Source organism: Rousettus aegyptiacus, unplaced genomic scaffold (assembly GCF_014176215.1).
Source record: "Rousettus aegyptiacus isolate mRouAeg1 unplaced genomic scaffold, mRouAeg1.p scaffold_m13_p_10, whole genome shotgun sequence".
Classification (NCBI taxonomy): domain Eukaryota; kingdom Metazoa; phylum Chordata; class Mammalia; order Chiroptera; family Pteropodidae; genus Rousettus; species Rousettus aegyptiacus.
In genome coordinates this window covers 65257608-65272361 of record NW_023416285.1, presented here as the reverse complement: position 1 = coordinate 65272361, position 14754 = coordinate 65257608, and the positions used below count along the sequence as shown (strand labels likewise).

Sequence of the window (14754 nt, the reverse complement as noted above, 5' to 3'; positions counted from 1 at the left end):
GTTTTATTTTTTTAATTACAGTGGACATGCAATATTATATTAGTTTCATGTGTATAACACAGTGATTGGACATTTATATAACTTACAAAGTGATCACCCCAATAAATCTAGTACCCATCTGACACACCATATAGTTATTTTAATGCTACTGACTATATTCCCCGTGCTATACTCTAAATCCTCATGACTGTTTTGTAACCATTGATTTGCATCTCTTAATCCTTTCCTCCTTCAATCATCATCCCAACCTTGCTCCCAAATCTGGCAACCACCAAAATGTTCTCCGTATCAATGAGCTTGTCTTTTTTGTTTTGTTTTGTTTTTCATTTATCTTGATCTCTAGATTCCACATATATGTGAAATCATATGAAATTTGTCTTTCTCTGTCTGACTTCACCTAGCACAATACCCTCTGGTTCCATCCATGTTGTTGCAGGTGGCGAAATTTCATTCTTTTTTTATGGCTGAGTAATATTCCATTGCATATATATAAAACCTCCAGTTAATCCAATTATCCACTGGTGGATACCCAGCTATGCCTCCATGTCTTTGCTATCGTAAATAATGCTGCAATGAGCATATGGATGTACATGTCCCTTCAAAGCAGTGTTTTGAGTTTTTTGGATAAATACCCAGAAGTAGGATTACCAGGTCTTTCTTTGTCTCTTGTTATAGCCTTTGTTTAAAGTCTATTTTGTCTGGTATAGGTATTACTAGCCCAGCTTTTTTTCTTTTTTTCCATTTTCAGGAAATAACTTTTTTATCCCTTTACTTTCAGTTTGTGTGTGTCTTCCGATTTGAAATGAGTCTCTTGTAGGCAGCATATGTGGGGGTCTTGTTTTCTTATTCGTTCAGCTATCCCATATCTTTTGATTGGAGCATTTAATCTCTTTATATTTAAAGTAATTGTTGATAGATATGTAGTTATTACCATTTTATTATTTATACTTTTTATCTTTTTTTTCCTTCTTAAAAAAGTCTAACATTTCTTATAATACTAGTTTGGTGTTGGTGAACTCTTTTTGCTTTTTATTGCCTGAGAAGCTCTTTAGCTCTCCTTCAATTTTAAATGATAGCTTTGATGGAGAGTAATCTTTGTTGTATGTCCTTACTTTTCATCTCTTTGAATATTTTATGCTAATCCCTTCTGGCCTGCAAAATTTCTGTTGAGAAATCAGCTGACAGACTTTTGAGAGTTCCCTTGTAGATAACTGCCTTTTTCTTGCTGACTTTAAGATTTTCTCTCTGTCCATAACTTTTGGCATTTTAATTATGATGTGTCTTGGTGGGGGCCTGTTTGGGTTCATCATGTTTGGGACTCTCTGTGCTTCCTGGAGTTGTATGTCTATTTCCTTCACCAGGTTGGGGAAATTTTCATTCATTATTTCTTGAAATAAGTTTTGTATTCCTTGCTCTCTCTCTCTTCTCTTTTTGGTACCCCTATGATGTGAACATTGGTATTGCCTGAAGTGTTTCCAGAGGCACTTAAATTATCCTTTTTTGGATTATTTTTTCTTATTGCTGTTCTGTTTGGGTGTTTTCTGCTTTCTTATCTTCAAAATTGCTGATTCTGGTTGTTATATTCTTCATTTCTTACTAGTTCTTTTTTTCGTTTGTTTTCTATCCCCATTTTTATATTTCCTATTTCTTTGTTGAAAATCTCACTGAGGTCATTGAGCATCTTTATAACCAGTGTTTTGAACTCTGCATCTGGTAGATTGCTTGTCTGCATTTTGTCTGGTTCTTTTTCTGGAGCTTTGGTCTGCTCTTTCATTTGGGATTTGTTCTTTTGTCTCCCCATTTTGCCTTGCTGCATTTGTTTCTATGTATTAGGTAGGGCTGTTATGTCTCCCAGTCTTAGTAGAGTGGTCTTATATAGTAGGTGTCTGGGGGGGTGGGCGCCGGTAGAGTAGTCTCCTTGGTCACCTGCACCAGGTGCTCCAGGTGTGCCCCATATGTGGGTTGTGTGTCTCCTTCTGTTGTAGTTGAGCCATTTTTTGCTGTTAGCACATCAATAGGAGAGACTGATCCTCAGGTTGATTGATTGTGAAGACTGGCTGTGAATACAGTGAAGGAGCTATTGTTCAGGGGTTAACCCTACAGAGCATGATTTGCTTTAGCAGGGCTCTAGTGCTGCCCATTCTGCTCTTTGGGTATGTCCTTTGTGGAGGTGGTTAGGTAGTGAGTGGGTGTGGTCAGAATCTGGCCATCAGGTGTGTTGGTTCTGGGTCCTTTTGGGAGAGGCTCTGTTGCGAGTCAAGGTTAGCTATGGCCTGTGCCCTGCCCATGGCCATTTGGTATGAGCTATAAAGTGATCTGCAAATGGTTTCCACTTGCACTGGGCTCGGAGGTGCCTGGGAGAGGCTAAGCTGAAAACCAAGGCAGGTTGCCATTAGTGCCAGGTATAGGCTGCTCAGCAAGTGGTACAGGGCATGCCAAGGCCAGATGCTGCTTCCTTGGGGGCTGCAAACCTTTGAGAGATTTTAGCAAAGTCCACAGCATAAGCCAAGACAAGCATTTGTATGGAAAAGACACTAGAAATGGTTTGGGTGTGCCTGCAAGTTGCATGGGTCGAGGTATCAAGGAAATCACCAGGGTGGGGAGAATGGTGTTATCCAGTTTGATGGGGACTCAGATATGCTGGCCACCTGCATCTGCACGGTGGTGGTGGGGCTCAACAAAGGAACAATGGTGCCTGTCAGCACTTCCGTATGGAAAAAAACTGACCCTCCAACCCTCGCCCTGAAGCCAGACAATTCAGTTTCTCCCCATATGTCCCTGGCACCTTTTGAGCTGCTTGCCAGTGCAAGAGCTCAGAGTGAGTCTGTCAGTGAGTAAGTCCATGTGCAAGCCCATTAAGATGAAGGCTTGAGATTCTAGAAGCCCTCTGTCTCATTCAGCTACAAATGCTGCTAATTTTCACAGCTGGCAGTTATGGGGACTTCTCTTCCCAACACTGAAACCGTGGGCAGCAGAGCCTCATTCCTCCGGAAGCAGGGACTCCACAATTGAGATATCCCTCACTAATTTTAACAGCCACACATGCATGTGGAACTAGCCAGCTCTACAACTCCTCTCCTCCTACTTAGTCTCAATGTGAGTTCTTCTAAATATCCTCAGTTATAAGACTTCTGTTCAGCTAGACTTCAGATGATTCTCAATGACAGTTGTTCCCTAGTTTTAACTTTGATGTGGTCGTGAGAGGAGGTAAACACAGTGTTTGCATACTCTGCTGTCTTGACCAGAATTTCTGCAATTCTTCCTATTTCTCTACCCTCCACATAATAAAACTCTTTCAATTATTTTTATCTATTCAAATAATATTTTCACTTTATTTAACAGAGCAGGCCTGTTAAATTGGGACAGAGCTCTCAATGTTTAAGGTAATAATGCAATGCACCATAATAAAAATGTGTCACTGACTACTGAGATTTAAATTAAATAACACAGTCAGACTAAAAACATGTACCTACAAAAAAATTGTTTAAAAAGTATGCAACTTAAAATATAAGTACAATATATTTTGTCAAGTCTAAAAATACTAGGTAGGTTTTTAAATTAGCAATACTTGAAAATATAGGTAGCAGTCGAAGGCAATTTATTTTTTGAACTAGTAGAGCATGATACATATTTGAAATACATTACTCAGACACTCTTTAAGCCAACTGGAGCTTTCTGGGAGTGAACCAATGACATACCTTGGGGAGGAAATGGTACAGTTACATTGGCCAGCAGACCACTGAGCCAACACATAAATACTCTCACTCCTGACACTCTACTTCGTCTCTGCTCCTTTTAAGCTAGAGGAGAAACCTGAATAGAGTTAAAGAAACAACTATCATTCTAAGCAAGTGAGCAACTGAGAGACAAAGCTTTCTAGACCACTGTTCTGACTGCTCCACGATGAGGCTGCCAGCTAGGTCAGTCAGATAGAAAGTTTTCAAACATGTTGACATAAATGAAATCAAATGTACTTTCTCCACTTCCATTTCTTCTTCCCTTTTTGTTAACTTTCCCTCCTCTTCTTTCTTTTCATCTATTCATTCTTATTTAACAAATATGTATCCAGACATTTTGTGCTAGACGGAAGGAATATGTTAGTAAATGAACAACAAGGTCCACTCCTTACATAGCTCAAATTTTAGTGGGGGGTGGTAACAGACAATAATAGAGAAGGTTGCTCTGAAGACAGTAAATAGCATTCCTAGTGTAAAGAGAACACCCAATTCAGAATTGAGAGATCAGGTAAAGGTTCCTGAAAAAAAAAACATGCAAAAATTGGAGGAAAGAAAATCAGAGAGTGAACTATGAGAGAGGAAAGGAGACTAAGAATTTTTTTTTTGAAATCAAAGTAAATTGAGGGGGAAAATCTTTAGAAATGAAAACATACATGTACAGCGGTATTATTCATAATATCAAAAAATAGAAACTCAAATGTTCATCTACCAATGAATGAATAAAAAATGTGGCATATTCATACAATGCCATAATACTCAGGAATAAGAAGAAATGATGTTCTGATATATGCTACAACATAGATAGACCTTGAAAACAGGCTAAGTGAAAGAAGCTAGTTACAAAAGAACACATGATGTATCTTTCCATGTATATGGAATATCCAGAATGAATAAAACCATAGAGACAGAAAATAGATGAGTAATAGTCTAAGAGTCTAGGGCTATGGATGAGGGTGAGGTTGGGAAGGAGTGATAGGAGTTGGGAAATGTTGGGGTGAAATAGGGACTACTTCTAATGAGTACAGGGTTTCTTGTTGGAGTGATTAAAATATTCTAAAATAGATTGTGGTGACAGCTGCTTACCTGTGAATATACTAAAAACCATTGCATTATATACTTTAAATGGGAAAATTGTATGGTATATGAATTATAACTCAATAAAGTTATTTTTTAAAAAAAAGAAGTGAAAATTAACATTTAACTGGATTATAATGCGAACATGCCCAACTTTGGGACTCTAATGAAATCTTCTATCTTCCTTATATTTTGGTTACTAGGATGATGAAGGGTACTTAGTAGGTAATAAAACGATACCTTAAGAACAAAGCTATACTAGCTTCCATTTCTATATCCACAGGTGGCCTGAGAGGACCATGGCTTCATCATGACACTGACAAGGAACAGTTAATCCAAGCAAGTACAGCAGTTAATCCAAGCAAAGACAATGACATAGTCAATTTCATCGCCATCACCTGATGTAACAAATGCCTTTCAAAGGTTATTAAATGAATTAGCAAAAGTAATTTACTCCAGATAAATGCCCCATCAAAATATGTAATTCATTTCACTATCTTCCAGTACTGTTACTAAAATAGTCATTTTAGCAGAGCTTGTTTCTTGTGCTCTAATATTTAATTTCTTTACTTCATTTACTAAGTCGACCACCCCTGTAGCTTGGAACATGGCACCGATAAAAAAGACTACATTATCCAGCCCTACCCCCTGCAAGTAGGTATGGCCATGTAACTAAGGTCTGACCAATGGGATGGTGAACTGTGGTGACAAGTGCAACTTCTGAATCACAATCTTAAAGGGAACTTGTACCCACCAATTCCTCTCTGTCCCTATTTTTTATCTGTGGAAGCAGAACATGCTTTGAAGAGTTAGAGCAGCTATTTGTGACCATGAAATGGAAGTGTGTATAGCAAAACAACCAAAATGAGGGTGCCTGTGCCCCAAGTACCAAGAAACTGCCTTACTAGCCCATTGACAGATATTTTCATATAAGAACAAATAAAATTTCTATTTTGCTGGTGTCTACTGTATTTTAGGGTCTATTTATTATAGCAGCCTAAGATGCAGCCTAACTAACCAAACCATTACCTGCTCTGTGTGTCCAAAGGCCTTTCCAGATGGCTGATGCACTACCCTAAGCAAATATTTAGCTAAAGAGAACTCACTTATCAACCTCTCATTTTGTACTTATTATGTGCTTCATGTCAAATGGCAACAGTGCTAGGCAAAAATAACAACCTTTGTTTGTTGTCATCAAGTCCTTGCAGAAGGTTGGCAACTTTTCACTTGCTCTAATATACTCTGACCACCCATGGAACAATTCTTTCAGCAGCTACAAGAGATTAACTTCCCATATGAGCAAGTATTCCCTTTGTAGATGGATTTATTGTGATTTTGACTAACCTCTTTCCAGGAAAAAAAAAAAAAAAAAAAAAAAAGCTCTTAAAATAAATCAAATGAAATAAAAATGCCCTCCCCAAACCAGAAGCCAGTCAACATCAGTAATAGCTAATTGGCTCTCACACATTATAGAGTGATAAGAGAAAAACATACTCTTCACTTGCTTCAGGCCACAGGGGGCTAATTCAGTTGAACATACAATCCAAATGGAAGCATGGGCAGTAAAGAAATTCTCTGAAAATGATAATGTTTCACAATATTAAGACAAGAACCTATATTGGAACCGTACCACAAACCATTTCATCTTACTCCCTTAAGTAGTAGTAAACAACGGGAATTTTGACATAGAATAATATTTTGTCCTAGCAAACGAACAGGCTGGCATCTTTGAAAATATTGGTCTGAATAGGAAATTAAGATTTTAGATATATTACAGAAGCAATCCTAACTACTTTGAATTCTTTTTTCCCCCAGCTTTATTAAAATATAATAGATGATTAGTTGTTCATATTTATATTATACAAGTCAATGAGGTTTTCTTTCAATTATAATTGGCATACAATAATATATTAGTTTCAGTTGTACAGCAGAGTGATTAGAGCTCAAGTGAATCTAGTACCCTTCTTCCATCTTACATATTTATTACACATTGTTGACTATTTTCCTTATGCTATACTTTATATCTCTATGACTATTTTGTAATTATCCATTTGTATTTCTTAATCTCTTCACCCCTTTTCACCATCCCCCCATTAACTCCCTCCTTTCCAGTAGCCCTCAGAATAGTCTCTGTATCTATGAGTTTGTTTGTTTTTGTTATTGTTGTTTATTTTGTTCTTTAGATTCTGCATGTATGTGAAATCACATGGTATTTGTCTTTTTCTATCTGACTTACTTCATTTAGTATAACAACCTCTACCTCCATTAAGGCAATTATCTTTTTCCATCCCCTTCCTTTTAGTCTGTGGGTGTCTTTCAATCTGAAGTGAGTCTCTTGTAGGCTGCATATGTAGGGGTCTTGTTTTCTTATCATTCAGCCACCCTATACTTTGGTTGGAGCACTTAATTCTTTTCCATTTGACATAGTCGATAGATATGTAGTATTACCATTTTTATTCATGATTTTGATATGTTTTTCCTTCTTAAAAAAGTCCCTCCAACATTTTCTGTAATAGTGGTTTGGTGTTAATGAATGCCTTTAGCTTATTTTGTCTGGAAAGTTCTTTATCTGTCCTTCAACTCTAAATGATAGCTTTGCTGGTTAAAGTATTCTTGGTTATAGATCCTGAGTTTTCACCACATCGAATATTTTGTTCCATGCCCTTCTGTCCTGCAAAGTTTCTTTTGAGAAATCTGCTGCCAGTCTTATGAATGCTCCCTTGTAACTAATTGCTTTTATTTTTCTGCGTTTAAGATTCTCTATTTGTATTTAACCTTTGGCATTTTAATAATGATGTGTCTTGGTGTAGCCCTCTTGGATTCCTCTTTCTTGGGAGTCTCTGAGTTTCCTGGGGTTGTTCATCTATTTCCTTCACTGGGTTAGGGAAGTTTTCTACCATTATTTATTCCAATAGATTTTCCATTTCTTGTTCTCCCTCTCCTCCTTCAGGTACCCCTATTACATGGATGTTTTTACACTTAATGTTGGCCCAAAGATTCCTTAAATTATTATTTTATTCTTGACTTCTATTTTCTTGGCATTCCAACTAGGTAACCTTGGCTTCCCCATCCTCTAAATTGGTGGTTTGAGCCTCTTCTTTATCACTCAGTTAATTCCCTCTAATATACTCTTCATCTCAGATAATGTAGTCTTCATTTCTGACTGGTTCCCTTTTATAATTTCCATTTCCATTTTTATTTTTTTTTTTTAAATCTCTTTGATAAAGTTCTCACTGAGTTCATCTACTCTTTCCTCTAAATTCACTGAGCATCTTTATAACCAGCTTTTTAAACTCTGCATCTGTTAGATTTCTTGATGCCATTATTCCTGGATCTCTGTTCTGTTCTCTCATATGGTTTCTGCTTCTTTGTGTTCTCATTTAGCTGTCTTTTTGTGTCTGTTCCTACATACTAAGCAAAGCTTCTAAGTCTCCTGGTCTTATTAGTGTGGCTTTGTGTAGTAGGTGTCCAGTTGCACAATCCAGAGTGGGGTTCAGCAAGCAGGCCAGTTTTAGCCCCAATCTGTGTCCCTTCAGGGCCACCTGTTAAGAATCAGCAAGCAAGCCACAGATTCTGTGCTTATAGTTGCCTCAAGAAACCACACCAGAAACTGAGGCCAGCTGCTACCAGTGTGGGTTTTGGAACTTGCTCTGCAAGTTGCATAGGAGTCGCCAAGGACACAACTGGATGTGGCTTGGGTGAGGTCATGAGTTGGGGAAGGCAGAGTTTCAGGGACTCCTCTGGGCAGAGAGAACTCTGTTATCCCATTTGATGACGTCTCAGCTATGGCAGTGCTACATCAACACAATGCAAGTGGAGAGGGCTCAGCACAGTAGCAATGGGTACCAGCAGCACACCTCCTGGGGAGACAGCCTCACCTCCAGCTCTCGCTCCGACAACTCAGTGTCCCCATGTAAGTCCCCGATGCACCCAAGCAACCAACCTGGTGCTGGTGCTCAGAGAGAACAAGTCCATCACCACTAAAGTCCGGTTGCAGACATGGACCCTTTAAGAGGTGTCTGCAGCTGCCTCAGCCCTGTCCCACTCAGCCGCTTGGGACCAAGGAGCCTTGCATCCTTGCCCAGTCCTACCTCCCCCCATTATTGGGTAATTTCTTATTACTCTCCCTAGTTGTAGGGCTTGTTCATCTAGACCCCAGGCAACTCTGCTTGCTGTTTGCTCCGTATTTCCATCACAACTTTGATGTGGTCCTAAGAGCAGATGAACAAAGCCTCTATCATCTACGCCATTTTGACTTCTTTTTCTACTTCAAATTCTAATACACTATATCTTTATTTTTTTATTTTGAGTGGTACTTCATTATGTAAAATGCTTTCATAAATTAAAATAAACTTTTGAGATTTTAAATTTTCAGTTGACCTGGTAGAGAAGGGAGATAAAAATTCCCAGGAATAAGCAAAGATTGTGCTAGATTGTGGATAGCAGGAAGACAACATTATCCCCAACCCTGAACAGTTCAAAGTCTAATGAAGAGACAGAGAGACCACAATGCTGTATGGTATTTGACCCAAGAGAAGGCAATACAAGGTGCTATGTGAGAGCACAGAGAAGGGATTGCTTTCATCTAGAAAAAGAACAGAAATATCCAAAGGGGTGACATGAAGAATGAGCCTTTATGCATGGCATCTTCAGGAATGAGGATTAGTACTGTGAGGCCAGGGGAGAGGTCCTCAGTCTGATTGATTTGTCACTCTAAGGGGTATCTGGGAATGGGAGTAGGCTGTTTTGGGTTGATGCAATAACTGGGGAGCACTATAGGCATTTAGTGTGGGAGGCAAAAAGGGGAACCAAGGGCACTAAATATCCTCAGTGCCCAAGGCAGTCTTTTGTCTCAAAGAACTGTGCAGTCCAAAATGCTAATTGCATTTCTGTTGGAGGATAGGGTGGATAAAGTTATGTGGTGGAATAAAAGACTACAAGGGTGAAAGTGTCTTCCCAATGGCTTTTATAATTTATCCTTCCCTCTCTCAACATGCAACCTTTACTTCCAGTGCAGTACCATATGGTCGTATACTGTACATCTAAGGAGACACAATTAAGATACAGACATTATAGATTTCTATATTGATTATGACAATTTTCTGGCAGAAGCACTGTAGTGTCTTGAGGAAGGAGAGCTTTTCCTTATTCTTATTAAGGTACCATATGGGCTAGTGGTAGACCTGTGTTCTCAAAAACAATTGGTCCTAGTTGGGAAGAAAGTGATAGTTCAGATGAGTATGGATAGAAAAAAGAGAAGAATAAGGAAGGTAATCTGGTTTCTTATTGTGTCTCATTCAAGTGTTCCACAAATACTAAAAATCATTAAGAGCTGCACATAGCCTCTGGTCCACCTACATTGATCTCCTGCCTATAGCCTGCCCTCAAGACTTAGAGACCAGCTTCTGTTCTCAAGGTAAGATAGAGAAGGGTTTAGCAGTCATCATCTTTCTGATCTAGTCCTGGTCCCAGGTTTCCGACTGCTATACATTGCTGCTTCCAAGATTCCGTTCTTGACTTCAAGCTTCCTTCTTCCTAATCTCTGCTATTGTTTCTAATAACACTATTGCTCTTATGCAAATACCTACTTCCAGTCAGGAGAGTCCTTTAAGTACTCAAGCTGCCTGAAATCAAAAGTATCATACATGGTTTTTGAAAACTCTATTCTTCGTCCAAATTAAACTTGAATTCTCCAATACATTATTTTAAGCTACTGTTTTAGTTACTATATATAAAGCATGAGTGAACATACACATGCACATAACTGAAGATATTTTAAATTTAACTGTGATTACAGCCTATGGGTGAGACCACCAGACTCTCTTAATTGAATAGGAAAAATATAATGTTAATTCATAACAAATGAACAGTTTTTAAAATAAGAGTGTGCTATATAAAAGTTAATAAAACTGGCTCCAAGTTATTTATTTTCTTCAAAAATATCCTGCCCTCCTCCAAATGCAACCTAAATAGCTTTGTAAAAACAAGGTAGAAAATCATGAAACACACAAACCAGCAACTGTTAACACACAAAAAAATTAAAAGGGATTCTCTAATATGTAAATAAAAACCTATTAGGTAGGACTTATTCTACAATCAGCATTTTTAAGCTTTTGTTCAAATCCTGATCATGAAGACAATGCCTAACATCAACCCAGCTCTTAGCAGCATGCCAGGCATAGTTCCAGTGACTCTGCATGTATGAATTCATTTGATCTTTATGACAGCCCTATGAGATGGTTCTATTATCATCCTCATTTTATAGTCTGAGTCTCACATCCTTCAAGGTCTGATTTAAATTTCACTTCTTCACAAGTTCTTTCTACCTCCCTCACCAACTCAAATTATTTTCTACCTTCTCCTTTCCCACCATTTTATGTGTCTTTTATAGGAATTATGTATGTTTCTTTTTCTTCCTATGACATCACAGGTTTCTGAAGCGGTAAACTTTGTTTTATTTATTTCTGTATTCCTAGAGCGACTAACAGAGATTCTTGCACAAAGTACATGCCCAATAAATGTTTGTGGAACTAACACTAGCATCAATAGGAAGAGGAGAGAAGAAAGGAATTTAGCAGCAGGTTAAAAACAAAGAAAGAGTCATGAATAAAAAGCAATAAGCAATTGTTCTCAGTACCTGCAGATGAGAGAACAAAAGAGATCTAGCAATTATGGGATAAGACATTGAATTATATATTAGATAAACATTAAACCATAATTATACTGAAAGAAGATACAGGTGAAATGTTTACATAAACTTGAGAGGTGGAAAGCATTTCTAAACACGGCACCAAAAAACAAAATCACAGAAGAGAAGAGGTAAATAAATGGTCAAGAGAGCCAACTCTGAGTCAGACTGCATGGATTAAGTTTTAAAGTTGCTCTTTGTGAGTAAATTTCTTCACTGTAAAATGGGGTGATAAAATTAATCCGCCTCATACAGTTCATAGGGCAGAATGCATGAGATAATCACTGTTAAAGCCTTATTACAATGACTAACACAATGTCTTCCATATATGTTTAAAAACAAACCATTGAAGGATTGGACAGACAAATTTGATTGAATAAAAATAGGTTTTGTGTTCTTAAACTCATAGACACACAGAATATTTTGAGAGTTACCAAATGGGAAGGGGTTAGGGAGATCAGTAAAAAAAGGAAGAAGGAATTAAGATATACAAATTGGTAGTTAAAAGGTAGTCATGGAGATATAAAGTATAGCATAAGGAATATAACCAATAATATTGTAATAACTGTATATGGTGTCAGAGGGGCATTGGATTTATTGGAGTGATCACTTTGTGAGTTATACAGATGTCTAATCGCTATGCTGTATACCTAAAACTAATATAATAGTGTATATCAACTATAACTGAAAAATAAAAAAACATTTTTAAAAATAGCCTTTAAAAAAATAGTCTTTAAAAAACACCCCAAACCCCAGAAATAAATAAATATCAAATAACAAATAGGAAGAGAAAAGATGGATATTCTAGTTACATGAAGATCTATCACAAATTAACAAGGAGATGAAATCCCTAACAGGAAGAAAAAAGTAGCTAAGCATAATTGAGTAGGTCATAAAATATCAATATGTACAATGAAATAACCAAACATGAAAAAACATCTACTCGAATTAAGTAATTAGAAGGTGTTAGTTAAAATGAGATATAAATTTTGCTTATTAAATCAGCAACATTGATGATGATATGAAGCAATGAGCATGCTTATAGAGCTCTACAGACAGCTTAAACTGGCACATTTCTATATGACATTTTGCCAATAAGGATCAAAAACTTTAAACTGTACATACCTTGGACCTAAGAAACCTATTTCCTTCATACTTATATGAAGGAAATAATCACTAATAAACACAAATATATAAACTGCAACCTTGTTTATAAGGATGAAAAACTAAATATAATATAGTAATGCGAACAATAAGAATCGTTACTAAATTACAATGCCTTTACAACACTGTGAATACAGTGATCTCATAAAAGATATTTATGAGATCACTGTATTCATGAATATCTTTTATGAGATCACTGTATTCATGAACGAACAAAACAAATGATAGAACAGCATTATTGCATGATTCCATTTTCATTAAAAAACACTAACAATGTGTATATGTGTATGTATTTCATACACATAAAAAAGATCTGACTATGGCCATGCCACACTGAACAAGCCCAATCCTGTGTGATCTCGGAAGCTAAGCAGGGTTGGGCCTGGTTAGTACTTGGATGGGAGACCACCTAGGAAGACCAGGTGCTGTAGGCATAAAAAATAAAAAATAAGGGATTGTAAACTGACAAGGACCTTGTAATCTGTGAGGTTAACAAAGGATTGCCTTGCCTTAAAAAAAAAAAAAAAAAAGATCTGAAAGGAAATATGCCTAAAAATACTAACGTTATCTCTAGATAATGAAATTACAGGTGTCTTTAGAAAGCTACATGTTCTAAATTTTTTATGATAAATACATTTTTGTAATTAAGGAAATAATAAAAATTATCTTTTCCAAAATAAAAAAAAAAAAAAAAACATAACCAGTAGGAGATAGTCCTGCCCCATCATTCAGATACCTTGGATTTTAGAATACACCTTCAATGGAATCTACACTGTACTCCTCAGAAGAGGCATACGATAATGATCATCAGCCCACAAGGTCTATGGGTATATAAGCAGTTCAAGTAGTTTAATGGAAAGTTCAAACCGAAACAACTCAAGGGAACATCATACGCTTAATGGTTAAATGGCATTGGGATGGAGGGGGTACCAAAACTAAGCAGTACTAGATAAGGCTAAAACCTTAATCTCATACTTACTCAGCAGGAAAAAGAAAACACAAAAATAAACATTAATCATGGAAGATTTAGCTATAGTTATGGCTATAGTTCTAGAAACACTTCCAGTGTGTGTTTATCTATGCTATAACTTATTACTTTCTGAAAATTTAAAGGGACCTTTTGGCTGATAGTTCAAATGTTTGGTCACAGCTAAGTGGAAAAAATTAGTTCAACCTCTTTGGGAATAGGCGAAAGGAAACAAAGTCCTCATGATTCAAAACTGGTGTGTGTGTGCATGTATCTTTGCACGTGTGTGTCTGTGTGTGTGCGTGTGTGTCTAGTGACTTTGCGACTTCATAATAAATCTAAGAAAGGCCCGACTTCAGACTGAAGTCAGTCTGAACGCAAATACATTTAGCCCCATCTTCCCCATGTGGCACAGAGGGAGCAAGCACAGCACTATGCTGCCTGATTGTCCATTGATTTATTATGACTATTACTAAACAAAAGCCCCAAAAGTTAAGAGTAGACCTACGGTATTATAAAGAGCAGCCTATTAACTTGTACTTTTTTGAAACTAATGAGAGTATAGATCCAATTCAAGATTCTTAATTTCATCTAGTAAAATAAATTAAATAATTGTTTAAATTGGTATCCACTATCTATCCCAGGTAGAGTGGTCACTTGTTTTTCCCTGCCCAGCACCCACTGCCCCTTCTCTGGTTAAGAGCACCTGGTTTTCCTTCGGGGAACTACCTCTCACATTTTGGCTCATATGGTGACACTGACCTCATTTCCTAATTTCAGGAACTGGCAGACAACCCAGGAAGGGTCATGCAATATATGCATTCCCCTAGACAGAGTACTGAGCATGACTTAAGTCAGGTCCATCCGGGGCAAGAATCGTCAGACTTAAAACTTTTCTTTAAGCTCCTGGAAAAGAAGCACATTCTTTTTTTCTTGTTCAATTGCAGTTGACATTCGATATTGTTTTATATTAGTCTTAGGTGTACAGCACAGTGGTTAGACACTTACATAATTTACAAAAAGTTCCCCCCCCCCCAATTAGTCTAGTACACACTTGGCATTGTACATAGTAATCACAATATTACTGACTATTTTCTCTATGCTGTACTTTACTTCCCCTTGAC

General features: G+C 37.2%; 1 protein-coding gene and 1 pseudogene across 2 annotated transcripts in view; one reads left to right on the top strand and one right to left on the bottom strand.

Moving 5' to 3' along the window:
- The window catches only part of SCFD2 (sec1 family domain containing 2), a 346047-nt gene that overhangs the window by 237069 nt on the left and 94224 nt on the right, over positions 1-14754 (bottom strand). The window lies entirely within an intron of this gene.
- LOC118608863 lies at positions 12979-13097 on the top strand (annotated as a pseudogene).